This window comes from Leptinotarsa decemlineata, unplaced genomic scaffold, assembly GCF_025532065.1.
Source record: "Leptinotarsa decemlineata unplaced genomic scaffold, Ldec_3_MD MMD2_tig00026354_RagTag_RagTag, whole genome shotgun sequence".
Classification (NCBI taxonomy): Eukaryota; Metazoa; Arthropoda; class Insecta; order Coleoptera; family Chrysomelidae; genus Leptinotarsa; species Leptinotarsa decemlineata.
In genome coordinates, this window is record NW_027412702.1 from 22,156,537 (window position 1) to 22,174,096 (window position 17,560).

The 17,560-nt window shown below is 35.4% G+C and overlaps 1 protein-coding gene across 2 annotated transcripts in view; it reads left to right on the plus strand.

Annotated features, from left to right (window-relative positions):
* LOC111502945 (uncharacterized) overlaps nucleotides 1–17,560 on the plus strand; it is a 240,176-nt gene that overhangs the window by 134,349 nt on the left and 88,267 nt on the right. The gene's annotated exons all lie outside the window — the stretch shown is intronic.

Consider the following 17,560-nt stretch of genomic DNA (forward strand, 5'->3'; position numbering starts at 1 on the left):
CGTGGTCTCAGCTATTTCCCTTTGCGGTCATCCAAAATCATTTTAATAATAATAATGATAATACGTCTTTATTCACTATAAAAATACAAATGGAATAGACAAAAATAAAATAAAACAGAATACAGGAACAATAACAAAAACAAAGAAAAAAAACTTCCAGTATATGGTGAATAGGCGGAGTATCAGCCAAGGCTGTTTTTCAACTCAACCTGGGAGAAACTATAGATAAATAATATGATCACAAGTCAAGTTAACAATATCAAAAAATTTTAGTTATTGCTTTACTTTAGAAAACTCATTTTAAAAATGCCAAGGTCGGGAACGGGCAAGAGGCTAATGAGTTAAATAAGTCTTCAGTCTGTTTTCAAAGTTTACGATGGTGTATGATCTAGATTCGCAGGGTAGTTGATTATAATATTTGGGTGCATTATACGAGAAGCAGCGGGTGAAGATGGAAGATTTGTGTTTGGGGATGACTAGTACTGAACTGTTCCTTGTAGTAAAGCTGTTAATCGTAGAGAATGTTTTAAGCTTCTTCAGTAAGTAATCAGGTTGTCGAGTTATCAAAACTTTATGTGTGTTGGTAAGAAGGTGTAGAGTTCTAAGTTTCTCAATATTTAACCATCCTGATTCTTGCATTGCTGGGGATATATGGTCATATTTCCGAATACCAAACGAGAAACGTAGACAGCTATTCTGAATACGCTGTAGTGGGAGAGCATCCGATCGTTTCAAAACAGGTTCATAAATACTGTCGCAATAGGAAATTTTTGACATAATCAGAGACTCGCATAGTCTAAGTTTCAAGTTTGTGTTGAGCAAATCACGATTAGGACTTTCTTTATGTTTTCGTAGATAACTTCTTTGGAGCGTCCACTGCTTGTGTTTTGACCCAAGATTATTTTGTTGTGAGAATGAATGCTTAATGCACACAAGAATTATTACAATAACTCTTGTGAAGAAATAGGATAAGAAAAATAACTGGCAAGGTATACTGCCAGGTATACAAGATTTATTCTAACTATACTCTTACAAGGTTTAAAACGTAATGAATGAATTTACAAAATTGCAATGTTTCACATCGATAGTTAGAGAAGGGGTTTCAGATTCGTCATTGTAGGAATAGACAGAGGTTAACATAGATAGGAGAGGTCATAATAGCGGGTAATTCCCAAGATAAGGAATACAAGGAACAATTGAGGAATTTAAAATATAGCTATTTGTAGCTTACAATATTTACGTGAAATAGACTTAAATATACGGGTTGCTTGAGAAAAAAAAATCGGGAATATTGAATTTTATGAGGATAAGTGGATTGGAAAAAAACCCGTGAATTAGAAGACCAACTGGAAAAGCCCGATTAGGAAACCCGAGGGAATAATGAAATATCAAATAACTTACCTTAACAAGACTAGTTAATGAAATATTTATAAATATTATTCCAAAAAAGTTATGATTAAACCGCTGATAGAAAAGAAATTCACAAATATAAATTGGAGTACGGTATGGAAAGTCATTGGAAACCGTAATATTTCGTCAAAATGGAGATACGTACAGTATTCAAAAATGAAAATTACACAAATGTTTGGCAATGGGTTCATTGTGTGTAATTGTATAACAGCCTGGAGCATCACAAAGATTCAACAGGGTTTGTTAATACACTTAGTAGAAGTAGGTGTTTCATGATAGAGTCTAATTGTGTAAATAGATTTTCAAAAGAAAATGTTCTTTTAGATATAGGACATATTTATACTATGTAGTTATTATATAGATGAATAAAGAGGTTCTTTATAAAAAAAATACATAAAATAAAAATAATGCTATAAAACAATCTGTTTTGTTGTAAAAATTTCAGAGCTGGCAATTGTAGGCTGAATAGTAAAAAGTTAAGATGTACTTAAAAAACATAATAATTTCGATAGCAAGATTTTGAGACCGAACAGCTGGCATCGTCCTTGGTGCTCGTTTCACCTCGTTTAAACTTGGTAAACCACTTCTCAAAGGTTGATTTTCCTGATGCAAAGTCAGCCTATGCTTCATTGACACATGAAATTCATTTTTATCCATTTTCATCACACTAACAAAAGTTGTTCCACTCAAAATGTTCTACGTCACAATCTATCAATTTCTAATAATTTTCATACGTTTCTTTCGAAGGTTAGGGTTAACTGAAAATCATATGTATTCAATACTAGTAGCACCATCTGTGTGTCACCCTATGAACTTTCCAGTCCACCTAATATAATTGAACTTTAATTTGAGAATTGAATTGATCGCATTGAAAAGGATGTCAGGGTGAATAAAAAATTGTAAATTTGTATATTATGCTTGTGATTTTTTGTTATTTCGTCATACACATTACTGTCCAGTTCAGTTAATAAACGTAAAGGCTGGTATTTCAATCGCCACAAAAGAAATAACCAGGAAAGGAATTTCTGGAAAAAACATAACAATCTGCACTGACAACAGACCAGCCCTATCAGACTTGAACAGACAACGTGTTACCTCAGGGCTAGCATTAGAGTGCCACGAAGATTTACCCAAAGCCTCGGTAGATAATAACGTTATCCTGAGGTGGGTTAAAGGGCGCGACAGGAGTGAAGGTAATCGCATTGCCGACTTTTTAGCCAAGGAAGCGGCTGGACTAAGAATTTTAGGACCCAGTGGCACCTACGGCCTGATGACTTCGACAATTATGGAGCTAGCCAAATGTTACACTCATGCTCAATCCTTGAAGAGATGAGATGGAGTCAAAGGATGCAATGTTGCCAGGATCACCCTGGGCGACCCTGGGAAGCTGGCGCCCAAGAAATATTTGGCGATGACCAGGAAAAATCTATGCTCAACAGTAGGATTTCTGACTGGCCACTGTCAACTGAGGAAACACCTCCACAATATGGGGCTAGTGGAGACACCTCTATGCTGGATGTGTAAACAGGAAGATGTAACTGTCAGGCATGTCCTATGCAAATGTCCGGAGTTATCGTCAATAAGAGAGTGTGCGTTCGGCGAGACTTGGCCTACACCTGCCGATATAAAGGAGATGTCTCCCAGTGACCTATCCAGCTTCCTGGAAAGGACAGGATGGACGATCACCTAGAAATACAACTCTTCGGGAGGATTTACAATGGGTTACATGTGGCCTAAGTGCTGTGGCCTTACACTCACCCTCCCTACTCTACAGATACAGAAACGTAAAGACAAATGTCAGTTGAATGGCATCAAGAGATGTAGCCTGAGCAAGTTGAATTATGCTAGTGCCGACTAATTTTCAGTATTACGAAGAAATTAAATCTTCCCCTGAAGACGCCAACTTGCGTCGCGTCTCGTCGCGCGTTTCACCAATCTTGTTCTTGTTTTTATATCAAAGATGATGTAACAATACGGAAATCGGGGTTCGATCAATTGAAACAGCAATCAATCTGACCTAATCACAGTGTAATGTTTATTTAAACAACGTTACAAAGACGAAAGTGAATCTCGTGATGAAGTTTTTTCAGGTGGTCGAATTAACAATGAATTCCCATTAAGTTTTAGGCCAAGTTCATCGTGAACCCATCAATTTGTGCCATCTGGGTGGCCCAAAGGAAGTCCACTCCTGAAACGATATTTCTTGTCGAATTGAGATTGAGTCACTTCCAGTGAAATTGATGATATGAAGAGGAAGTCGTCATAATCAGAATTCAAATGTGCGTTTGCCCGGATTTCACCGGATATTATAAATCTCTCAGGCTATGTCGTAGCGGATTACAGAGAGCTGATGAATACTGTCGTCGATCTAGTATCTCGTAAAGTTAGCACTAGTTTGTTATAACGTTCAACTACAAAAAACTTCTTATGCCAAAAGACATATAATTTATCCACACTTTCTCGGTACATGTGTATACTCAAACAGACCAATTGACAAATTATCAAATGTCGAGTAATTATTTCTTCGTAACCGACTTATTCTGTTGGCGCAAATAAGTAGTTGTTATTGGCAATAATAATAGCCTGTTTCAGCCGTTATCAACTAATCACGATACTGGTATGTAATTGAAAATTATGAAAGTGTGAATTGTGTACGATTTATTACATATATCTCATTAAATTGGGTTCATATGTGCCGCGGTTTGTCCAATAGTTTCGAAATGTGAGAACATTTTCAACGCAACTTTTTTATTACCTCAAGTTATCGAAAGACTACCGCTCCGAATGAAATTCATGAATACATATGTAGGTTTATTGATCATTCATCAATTCACTTCGGGAGCCTATCAATTTCACAATAATTCCACAAATGTATACATTCTGATAGAATATATAGATAAATAGAATATAGAATATACTGAAAGGCTTTAACATCTTGAACGATCATTGGTTTTCTCCAGGAATCGATTTTCTCCAAGAAGATAAATGTATCCGAACCGAATATGATAATGTCAGGGCAAACAATTCCGCTTTCTGCTTCATACAATATGACTTGGCCCACTCATGTCGAGTTGCTGGATTCCATCCAGAAAAGAGCCATCCGCCTGATTGGAGACGCCAACATCACGCCTTGATAGCCTGGAACATCAAATAAAGGTTGAAGATTTGTCATTCTTCTATAAATCTGTTTAAAATCTGTTTAAAATCTGTTTAAAATCTGTTTTTTTAGTAATCAGCTGTCGCACCCATACGAACGACAACTCTCAGAAGTTGAAAAACTTGTGCGAGCTAAGGACTAACGAGGTCTTACATTTCAACGTGTAATTCCTAACATGGTTGCAGAATCATCCCAGCTTCAACCAGATAAATTCTCTCAAGAAAAATATCTGGTCGGGGCGGGAATCGAACCCACGGCGCTCCAAATGGATTTAATTGCCAGCGATTCAAATCCAATTTAAAACGCTACTTTCACACAGGCACCGCTCTGGGAAAGCCTTAAGGATTCTCCTGTAAAGCTTGTGTTTTGTTCTTAAAAAAATATCAATTCAGTAATATACATTCCAAGAAACTGAATAATCAATGTTAGATAAATTACATATAGGATTACTTATTTGAAGATGTATCTGTCCTTTCACAGCTAAACTTAAATTGAATCGTCAGAGAAATTAACAAATATGAATTTTTTGTAAAAAAATATTTGTGGTTGTAGTAATAAAGAGGTTTATTATTATTGAGTTCCCATTTTTTACCTCAAAGGCGTGCTTTTGGAGATATGAGGGTTCGGATTTGCGCCTCTAGAAATTTCTGGAACAGTCCAGATCGTTCGAGAGAGTTACAAAATATTCCAGAACAATCTGGAACATTTTCAAATGTTCAGAATTAGTCTGTAAAATTTGGAAACATCTTGGAACATCCCTGATCGATGAAGAGAAAGAATATTCAAGAGCATTTTCAACATTTAGAACATACCAGAATATTCTGGGATGTTCAGGAATAGTCTGGATAGATTGGGACAATGCCAGAAATCCCGCAAAACAATATCGAACGCTCTTGAATATTCTCGATTTCTGAGAACCATTCGAATCCTCTTTCATATTGGTGGGGCTGTTCATTGATAGGGGTATTTAAAGCCACCTCTTTGGTCTTTTTATATTTCAAAGTCTATTACAACTACCTCACAATATCATATCATGTCAATGAAATTCACAGCTGTTCACAACAATTGTAACTTTGAAATTGGGTGAGTGAATTAATTCACTACGTGAACCGGTTGTTTGTCAGACCACTTGACTTCTTTTCTCACGCGATAAATTCAACTTTGCTATAGCTCCTAAGATATCAATTTAAATTATATGGAGTACGATTATACTGTGAATGAATATTCATTCGATGAGTATTAATATCGCATTTAAAGGTGAAACTGGAATCTCTGGCATAGAATGAATCCGAAACAAGCACTTTTTGGAATCACCAACTTGATTGGTGTGGCACGTGTCAGGAAAAATATTAAACTTCTGGTTATCATTATTATTATATTTCAAAAGGATTCGATAGCTTGAACGGGTAGCACCAACTCCCAGATTTGATGAAATTATTGTTATGAACCTTCCTCCTGGAACACTACGTCCATTTTCAAAAACCGTATGAAAATACTTTCGCTAGACTCATTCATCCACATGGATGACGTTTTCAGTATAGAAAGAGTAAACAAAGGAATGTTAATTAAAATTCAACCGGCAATCATTTCTTCAAATGCTTCAATCAAAAGCAGCGAACACATTGAAGTTTATATTGGAAATCCACCTCAACTACTCAATTTTTCAAATACGTTTTTCCAACATTTTTACTCTTGAATGGTTGAAAATGTATCCTGCATCTTATTTGATGAACGGGTGAGTCTAAAGTCGTTCATTGAAGAATAACGCAGAAGCATCAATGAAAAGTATTGGCTATCCCATGTTTGTTTTTTTTTCATCATCAGAGATGTTCCTATGTTGAACCGAAACCTACATGAGCAGATTTACTGATTCAATAATATTCAGTGATGAATATTCGAAAGAATGGAATGATTTTCTACTTCAAATTCCGAAAAATACATCGTGTCATTAAAGTTTGGCCATTTGCATTAATGACTTTTCAAATGTCAACCAATTTTAGCATATTTCGATGGCAGCTTTGCATCATTTCAATAAATTAACAAATCTTATTCAATACGAATTCAAATTGCGCACAAAATTTTCGATAAAAAGAAATGTATTTATGTATGTTCAAGGTCGTCACCCAAGTTGATTCAAGTGGGAGTAAATGAATTTGTGTTTGAGAATATATCAAAAATTGATCATCTGAAAGAAATAGTTCCTGAAAGTTTTTCATATAGTGAAAATGTTTATGTTTTTCCTTTTATCTTGTAAATTAAATTACTTGTTTCTTTAGACGCTCATACAGCTTCCTTGTGTAGCTTTTGCATCGATTTTCTGGCTGGATGAAAATATAATCAACCATTTTGGGGTTCCTATGCATTTTTGAGGGATCACAATCTAGTTTTGCTAAAAGGACAAACGTTGCAGTTTTTTCGTCAACACCCACGATATTTCTTCATCTTCAAACCATTGATTACTGCTTCTTCGTGGTGAAATCGTATTTCTTCCATTGTTGTTTACGACTTGGAATATGAAACACTATATTTTGAATGTGAAAGCGTTTATATATTGGTTTATTCCTTTATCAATAAATTCATCATCCCTTCCCGTTTCATTTGATGTACTGCACGTGACGATGCGACTAGTATTAACGAAGATACGACTTAGTGCCTTTTTGGCATTGTCTTTGAACTTTCACTACACTAATAAAAAACTGAAAAATGAAAAAAATCAAATCGAAAATGAGCAAAAAATTGAAAAATGAATCAAAAAGAATTCAAACTAAGATGTTTCGATTGTTAGAATCCACAATCGTCTTCGGGTGATAATTGGACTGATTCCTTCGAGAGATGACTATTTATAGTTCATTTGAGCGCTTTATCCTATCCCCTCTTTTCTCTTTTCACTTCACCGGTTTAGCGGGAGTTGACCGTTATTCGCTTGATTACAGGTTTCCATATGTTGCATATACGCTAGTTTGGCTAACTGTATCGTTGGATAACATATATGCAGCTTCTTTGAACTTCCTCTTACTCCAATGTTTCTCCATGTGGATGATCTCAGCATGGGACCACTTGATGTTATGTTGATGAGTCCAACCATGCTCTGCTGCTATCTACTCACTATGTGTTTCTCTTTTGCTCGGCAATGTTTGTCTACCATCTCATCGTTATGTTCAAATTGAATAGGTAATCCAATTATATGAAATAATCATCGAAAATCATCAAAAAATAATTACTATCAGACGTCATTTTGCATCTGATGTCGCCAATGGAATACTTTTGCTTTTGTGAATATTCACGTGAACCTCAACTTTCTCAATAAGTGTAATCTAAAAAAGACGACGTAAAATTTATATGTATGAAGAATTCAGCGTTTTCACAAGTTTCAACATCGTATTCAACCAAAAATACCTGTTTGGACGCTTTAGTCAATTATATCAAATTCTGGTAACGATTTCATTTTTGATACTGTTCATTATCACCGAGCCAACTTGAATTGAAGTCGCCACGTTAAATGAATCAGTTAACATGAAAATTCATTTCGAAACTGAAACAGCCATTATACCACGACCTACATAAAATAAAAGTGTTCATTGTTATTGGTAGCATAGTTCGTGAGAAGAAGACAGCCGTATACGTTTTCCATTGCAATTAGAAATCAAGTGTTAGATCCGTGAAACTCATAGTAGTAAACAAATATCAGTAATATATTATAAGTTTCAAGTATTCAAGGAATATTGGTATTTTGTAGTCGTTTCGAATTCGCTAACGAAATGTTAATCAGGGCAGTCAGATTGAGATCATTTATTTTTTTTAAGTTGTACAGGTTATTTCACAATATTCGTTTTTTCAATCAAATACAATCAGTTCATCAAAATACAAATGAAAATATATTTAAAAATGAATATGATGATTCTGTAGTGAGTATCTTTTCCTAGACTTGATGTGATTATTGGAATGAATATGATTTATTTATTTATCCAAATAGGCTGACTAGCCTAACTATATGGATATAATGTAATAAAAAATATATAATTTCATTTCAATACTAATGCATCGTAACAACAATACACACATTTAATATCAATTAAGTAATTTAATGTCAATTTACGAGATCTGTTTTGAGATAAAGTCCAGTCCAAAGATGTTAAGACATCGATTTGATTAGCGAAATGAAGCATGTATGTAAGAGAGGATCTGGAATTGTGGGACAATCCACTGTACTATTCAATATTTAATATAAAAATTTCATTATAGTCCAAAAATGTCTCTGCTGCTGAGATAATATTTCAAATTCTATACTATGTGTTGATGTTCGCACCGTCCTATAATCCGCCCTTTTATGATATTTTTTGCAATACAAATATCTTAACAATTTACACACATCGGCAAAGTCTAGGGATATTTTTAAAAATGGCAATAATTTTTTTCAGATCGCTTTAGGGAAAAAAGTTGACGGGTGATTAATAAACGAACGTAACTTACAACAAAATTTATTAAATGGTCAAAAATACTGAGTGCGCATATAAGCAAAACTAAAAAAAATATGGCTCTTCTTTGGCACCCCGAAAAAAAATCATAATACAAAAAAAATTGGAATCAGTACAAAGTGTGGCCTCCACGCTGGTTTATTACGGCCCTACATCTATCGTGCATCGACAAATTGAGATTGTCAATGTCTTGCTGAGGTACATTTGCCCATTCAGCGATTAAAAGCTCTCTCAATTGAAACGTTGTGTGAATGTTCCCCATATGCGGAGTAATTCTTCGTTGAATCATGTCCGACACATGGGATTCAGGTCCGGTGATTGTGCTGGCCATGGCAATACATCAACTCCTTCGTTGGTGAGCCAGTCAGTCACTAGACGCGCGACATGTGGACGAGCATTATCGTGCATTAGGTGGAAGTTTTCACCAACAGCACCAGCAAACGGACGGACGATAGGTAGGAGAATGGTGTCGAGGTACTGTCGAGCTGTGAGGGAGCGATTTGGAAAAACGAGATCGGTTCTGCCGCTGATCATGATTCCGCCCCATAAACAATGTAAATGATGCAGGCCCCAAGTTAGAGACTTGTGGGACTCCCGAAATTATAAGGAACTCTGGAGATATATTTTGATTGTGATTAACCATAAAAAATCTATTTTTCATTAGCCATACAGCCATGTTGCTCTGGGACAATATATTTATTGGCATATTGATTCAACTTTGTATGAATAATTTTTTCGAATGATATGAAAATGCGTTTTTCTTTTTCTTTAGCAACAGTTCACAAGAGCTTCTTCTTACATGTGATAGACAGACTGACGTTACACACACTCGTTGAAGTTTGAGTAGCCATTGAATATTATTCCTTGACTGGATATTCAACACAGGTTGGGATTCTAACAGTACTTTGGTGTTTATACATATATTGAGATCGATTTACTTTTACTTACATCTGCAGCAACTATTTTATATTAATTATTTATTCTTACTCATTGTTCTAATACATTATCTATATAAGCTGCAGTTATTGAGCCTGAATGTTGACTATTATACTTCATACTGTTACACTGTCTATACTGATATACTGTCTATACTGTAATACTGTAACTGAATGTCTGGGAAACCTATGTGCAACTCTAGAGTCCCCAGTGTGTATCCCTGACTCGTTTGGTCACATTTTATCAAAAAACATACAAATGCATACTCGTAAATAATTTCGTTTATTACTTTTATTTATTTGTTGTTGAAACAATAAAATTTATTTATTATTATTTATTATTCTAATGATTTTCATCTATAACTTCTCTGGACAAGGATTGTCATCAAATGAAGCGAAGAATAATGTATCCTGTTCATAACTGTAAATGATATGTGAATTATTTGTGGAACTAAAAGTGTTAAAAATTGGTATACCGTATGAGAGACACTATCTTTTATCATTATCTTTTTTCATTCGGAATTCTCAATAATTCTTTGCTATATTCATTCAAATTCTCTATTATCCCTGAAATATTCAAAATAAGATATAAGAGCACCATCAATCATATTTCCATACGTGAAAGTTCAATTCGATCATCATATGTGGTAGAGAAAAAAAAATAATCAATTTTTCCGTAACTATTTTCAATTCAATTACCAAAGAACTAGTTCACGCAAAAATGATTATTTCTGATAATGAAATTTACACTTTTTCATCCGAATGACTTGATTCTTCCAACAAAAAGTCGACGATTCTAAAATTATCTCTCCTAACAGTACTTTCATCTAACAAATTTATTGACACACTTCGATAAGTGAACCTCCAAAAAAGTCGACTGAATATCGATATTTGCTGACTGCATTTCTTCGATACGGATGACAAACTTAAAATTAATAATTCGAACGAATCGGACAATGAACTATTATTTTGAGTAAATTTGCATTGACGGAAAGTTTGTCTGGTTATTTTCGTTGTGTAACATTATTTCTTTCTTCTTTTACGTGATCTAGGTACAGTCATGCCGGTAGAGTTGCTCAATAGGTTATGACAATGGTCGAATTTCGGTTGGATTGTTTTGAATTAACAATGAACATCTCATTTGGTATGGAATTGTTTTGTTACTATTTTTGTTATGTCATTTGACTGATGAAGTCGTGAGGGAGATCGTGCATAACGATTAAGTTATCTGCACGAATTTTTCGACGATTTTCCATTTATATTTTTTTTATATTTAGTGGTCCAGTAAAGTCATTCCAGTTATTATTTTCGAACTACAATGTGTCCCAAGATATTGCTTGGGAGGCAATGATTTCCAATCTTCATATCAATATTTTCTCAATCATAAATGCCACAAGAGTGTTACTTATGGTAACAATAATGTCAATAAGGCCATGAAACTGAAGAGTTTCATGGTTCAAATCGTGGAGGAGGCTCAGATGGAAAACTCATTAGGAAACACAGCATTGAAACGGTTTTCAAACTCACCAAGAAGTTACAACAATGTCTCAAATCGGTTAAAGACAAGAGGGACCCACTATTATCAGCAGGGGCTTAACGCATACCGTGCCCTTGTGGGAAGGTATACATCGGAACCACTGAAAGATCCATGTGAACAAGATTGAAGGAGCATCAATAAAACTGCAAACTAGGCCAAACGGACAAGTTAGCTGTGGCAGAGCTCGTATTCAGTGAAGAAAACCACAGAATTCTGTTTGAAAACACGAAACTCATTATTCCCAAGCAGGGATACCATAGCCGACTGATACGGAAAGCAATAGAGATCCACACTCGCGCTAGCGTAACGTCAGGAAGAGATTTCACAAATCTACGGCCTTTAAACCCAAAAAACAGTGACACTGAGTAATGTGTGGCTTGACAGCTATGAACATCAGTAATTGGCACATTCCCAGCAGCACATTGTTTATCGTTATACGAATTACTTACTTAAAAACAACGGGAAATTACGTGCTAACTTGTACTTGAGAAATCTTTGATGAACAGCTGAAAGTATGAATTCACTCTCCCAGATATAAATGGGTTAGAGCAAAATGGGGAATCAGTTCGAAGCATTTCTGATGACACTAACTTGGATATGAACTGAAACTGGGATTCGAAACGTACGTCGAAGATTCTTTTGTTGGATTCTATCAAGCTCCATATTGAAACTATTTCAAACAAGAACAGCATAGTATTATTGCTTTACATTAGACTGTTACTTTGGAAAGTCAATATCATTTGTGAATTCATGGACTTTGTCGAGATTTTGCATTTGTTATGTATGGTTTTTCATTCTAGAATACCATAATAGGCAGGACAGACTATTTCGATAATTCTAACTGAATTCATATACAGGGTGTTTCTTTACTACGGTACGAAACGCTAAAAATGACTTTCTCTGATAGCGTGGGAATTTTCTTGGGTGAAAATACCGAGGCAGTGGAGCTTGGACCCGCTGTATGTGATATGGGTAGAGGAGGTTCCTTTTTAGAACTGTCCATACGGTTTTTGGGCTGACTTCCAGCTGCAGTGCAATCTTTCTGGTACTATTTGAAGGATCGTCTTCTATGGCATCAACTATAGCTTTTTCTAGTTCGGGCGTTGTTACAGTTGTTGGTAATTCACCACCTGCACTACCAATTGACAACTCTGACTCATTGATATGATAACATTATCACTGTCAGCGTCTTCAATTTTTTTCTTCAAAATTAAGCTAGATATGAAAAAAAACACAAGCGACAAAAAAGTTGTATTTTTAGTTGATTGATCTAAAAAAAATTTAATTTGGAACAAGTCAACGGCGTACTTTTTTCCCCAATGTCGTTGGCTATGGTGCCCATTGAGACTCCACTGGACCAAATAATTCCAATTTGGTTAGCGTTATATAAGCGCCTTATCACTTCACATGACTGTAGCAAATTTCGACCAAATCGGTTTGAGGATATTTATGATATTTCATGAATACCGTTCTTTTTAACTTCAGCGCCCTGTATCTCAGAAACAAAGCAACTCCAGATATGTGTTCATGAAAACTTATTTTTCAATGACCCAACGAAAGCCCCTCTAAAATTCCGTACCGTATTTAGGAAACACCCTGTATTGAGCCATTTGAAGAAAACCCTTCGCATAGTGTATTTCTATAATAAAATCGTTCTGGTGGTTACCGTCCAAAATCTCGGGCTTCAACAACTCCAATCACATCTCAACTTGAACTTCAGACCACTCATGAAGTGATATGCCTATTGTTACGTAGGACATTCAGGATCTTCATTTCAAAAATATGCTAGATCAAGGCTGGGGACAAATATACGGTCCTCCACTAAAACTCACCAATAATTCAGAAGATAAACTCATCTTACAATTCAACCAAAGAGTCTTTCTAGGGAAGAAAATACTATCATCACTTTGTGTGTTAGTGAATATCGAATAATTATATTGAAAAGTAATACTTGGATGATACTTACTTGTATAAGCCAATTCCAACCAAGAAACTTATCAAAAAATTTATTACTCGGAGAATTTCCAGCAGACGAGAGGAGAATCCTGTGGAGACGAGATTTTCACTGCACAAAACATAAAAGGAAAACCAGGTATATACCTCTCTCCATATCGAATGTAAAAAATATAAGCATATATAAATAATTTGTCCAAGAGGAAACACTGGACAATTCAACAAAATTAAATTCATGAATTTCCATTGAAATTAAACTACAAAATGTCCAGAAAAGATTAAGTGATATTTCATAAACTGATAGTGTGTTCCAAAATTCACATTTTATAGTTCGGTGTAGCATAGAATATTCTCTAACGTAATTTTCTGTTCACACTAGTTAATTTATATTTAGATTTTGTATTATACTAAACTGTATGTATGTTTTCCAACATAGCGTACAACGAGTGTAGGCCCCTCTTTTGACACATATTAGATCAAGCCAAAGTAGACCATATCACTTCTTTTGAAGTTTCAACAGCTTTCGATGTGTGCCTAAATCAGAGCTACCTGCAGTTCAATAACAAATTTTATTAACAGGATTCAGGGTTACCAATGGGCTCACCTCTTAGGCCACACTATTAGCAGGCATATTTATGAACAACTTGAAGACCACTATAGTAAATTCCGAACTGGGAAAATAATATTTTATTTTTGGTACAGATATATATGTAGACGATATCCTCGCCGTTTCAGAGGTACTACACGACAGCTGAACCAATTTATGACATTCATCAATTATCTCAATAGCAACATTCAGTTCATACTCGAAACAGAGATGGAGAAACAGATAAATTTCTCAGACCTGACCATTACACACAATCAGAATAAATTTGAGTTCAATGTTTTTAGAAAACCTAGATATACAGACAGTACCATCCCAAGCGATTCTTTCCATCCAGACAGTCATAAATTAGCAGCCTACAATTCAATGTTGCACAGATCTTTCTCACTGACTTTGTCTGCTAACAATCTAGCTAGGGAAATTGATATAATTACACAGATAGGTCATGATAATGGATGCAACGCAGATACTATCCAGATGTTAGTCAGAAAACTGAGCCGTAAATTTACTTCCGTAAATTTACCTCTTACATATTTTGGAAAAAGAACAGAGATAAATGCGAGTTTCTTCAAATAAAACAATGTGGAAGTGTTATTCAGACCACATGCCAGGTTATCTGATTTTATTTTCAATGCCAAAGATAAGGTGGACAAGTTGGAGAAATCTGGAGTTCATAAGCTCAAGTGTCCGGAGTCTAATAGTGTTTATGTGGGGCAATGTGGTCGAAATTTCCAAAAACGGTATGCTGAACATGAAAGGTCCTTCAGATAGGTACGGAAATTCTGCATTATACAAGAAAGGGTTACAAAGTCAATTATTCAGAATCCTTGGAAATTCACAAGCATAAACATTGCGGGTGCAACCTGTTAAATGATCAAATCGATTTAGTTTACTCACCGGTTTTCAAATTAGCACATCCACATTGTAAATTGTAAATTCAGGTACTCAATCAAGCCAAGTACCTCTATTATCACCTACAGGGGTGCTATATAAAGGTTAATGTAATAAACCATTGTTAGTTTATGTATAAGTTTGAAAATGTCCTTATAGGATGAAACTGCAGTAACGTTAACTACAAATAAAAGTGGTAAAAACATAGAAAGTTTCTATTCTATTCTCTTCATTCTTAAATATGACTTCTCACAACCAAAGAATGAATCAAATCAAACTCAACTGAATTGACAGTAAATGTGAGTTTTTTAATAGACATTTCTATATAGTAATCAGTCAGATATCCCAAATAGTTCGATTAATAACCAGTAAATATCAGAACACATTTCTCATTTTGGATAAGATCAGCTACCATGTTACATGTCGAAAATATGCGTTACTTGTTCCAGTAGAAGTCGATTTATCAACGATCAGAATTTGTGTAAAGATTTATGAGGTATTAATTGAGTCGGCCTTGATTTCTTATTGTTGAACGTTGCGGGGTGTGTTCCACGAGGGCATTTGCTCTTGACCTGTGGTGTTTCGAACGATTGCTATTGGAAATAGTTAATGATTGATATCGAAGCGGATTTTCCATAGTAATGTTATAACAGATGAAATAAACGTTCTGGGAGGATTCAGTATAGTTAGTTTATGGACTGTTATTTACGAGTTTGGAATTTAAGCTATTTATTGCTGTGAAAAAAAATTGAACATACAAAAATACAATATTGTTTCAAATACCTTGCAGGTCCACAGTTTCATCTCTTCAATGTGTAGAAGTATTGAAAGTATACCGTCTGTAGATATATTTTTCCATGGCATACGTAAAGTTAAGAATCAGTTATACATCTTATTACCGAATGAATATATACCCAAATTGATAACGTTTGCAAACTGATATAGTGTCCGTCATCGTACTTGATATCTGTGCCAATGAACTCGCATCAGTATTTTGCAGACTATCCAAACTGTCTTACAAGGAAAGGGTTTTTCCTTCTTGTTGGAAGATTGCTCGCGCTTAGCCTATTCCCAGAATAGAGAAAGCACCATATCCTTGAATATTTGGAAGGCTTCAACATCTTGAGCGATCATCAATATGGCTCTGGAAATCAAAGATCAACAGGCGACCTTCTATCTTATGTCACCCATATTTGGAGAAACGCAATTGAGGAACATGGAGGGTTGGAAGCTGTTGCGCTTGATATTTCTAAGGCCTTTGACCGTGTGTGGCATGAGTGTTTTCTGGCCAAATTTCGATGCTATAGCTTGTCGAATATTTTCTGCAAGTGGCCGTCGATGGATACCTCTCGAATACTGTTGACATCAACGCTGGTTTTCCCCAGGGTTCCATATTGTCTCCAATCCTATTTTTATTGTATATCGGCGACTTTTCGGAAAAAACGAAGAATCCAATATATTGCTCAACTGACGACAGCCCACTTGTCTTGTTATTCCATTTGGATTCCAGAACATTGGCTGCGGATACACATTTTCACCAGCAACAGGGGGTTGCATTCCTTAATGAGGATCTAGAAGTAATTTCTAATTGGGGTGGAAGTAAGTAGGCTCAATTCAATGCCACAAAAACCCAGGCATAGGCTTTATCCTGAAAGATGAATGTCTCAGGACCGAATATAATAATGTCAGGATGGACAATTCCGCTATTTCGTTAAATTTGCTGCGGTTGAAATGGGCACCAATATGTCTTGGCGTAATTATGTCGCTGGAGTTGCAATGGCTGCTTCTCAAAAGCTTGAAACACTGTTCCGAACCAGAAAACTGTTAAAACCTCAGCAAATTTTGATACTTTACAAAGCTCAGATCAGACTTTCTTTGGAGTATTGTTCCCGTGTATGGATCTCCGCCCCTAAGCATACCCTGAAGCTGAAGCCTGATTGTAGACGGCCACAAACAACCAACAGCAGGCATCAACTCTATCATCTCATATAAATCTAACTGAGACAAACTTCATGGGACTCTTATCTGGCAAGCGTACCTCCCAACTATTGAGAAAAAGTATACAAATCAAAGTGTCCAAGAAAATTTGAACAATCTTCAAGATGAACATTTTATTTAGTCACCAGAACTTTCATCAACGGCTGCGAATTTACCACAATTAGACTAGTAGAAAGATTGTCCCAATCAGAAACATCAATTGTAAGATTACTGTCATAAATTCATCAGATGATTTCAAAAAATACACCTCACGATTTGATCTTCACAAACTTCATTTTGAAAAATATATCACATGTTTTGCTAGCACAGTAGCTCTTTCAAGTGATTCATCACTTCAAGTGATTTATCACTTGAAGAAGCTACTGTGCTAGCGAAACATGTAGTGATATATTTTTCAAAATAAAGGGATTTATCACTTGAAAAAACTACTGTGCTAGGGAAACATGTTGTGATATATTTTTCAAAATAAAGTTTGTGAAGATCAAATCGTGACGTGTATTTTTTAAATTACTGTGGGTCTTGATCAAGTAACGACCGAATCAATCCAAAAATAAATCATCAGATGATGTTCATGAAAATATTTCGGTAACGGGCATATTA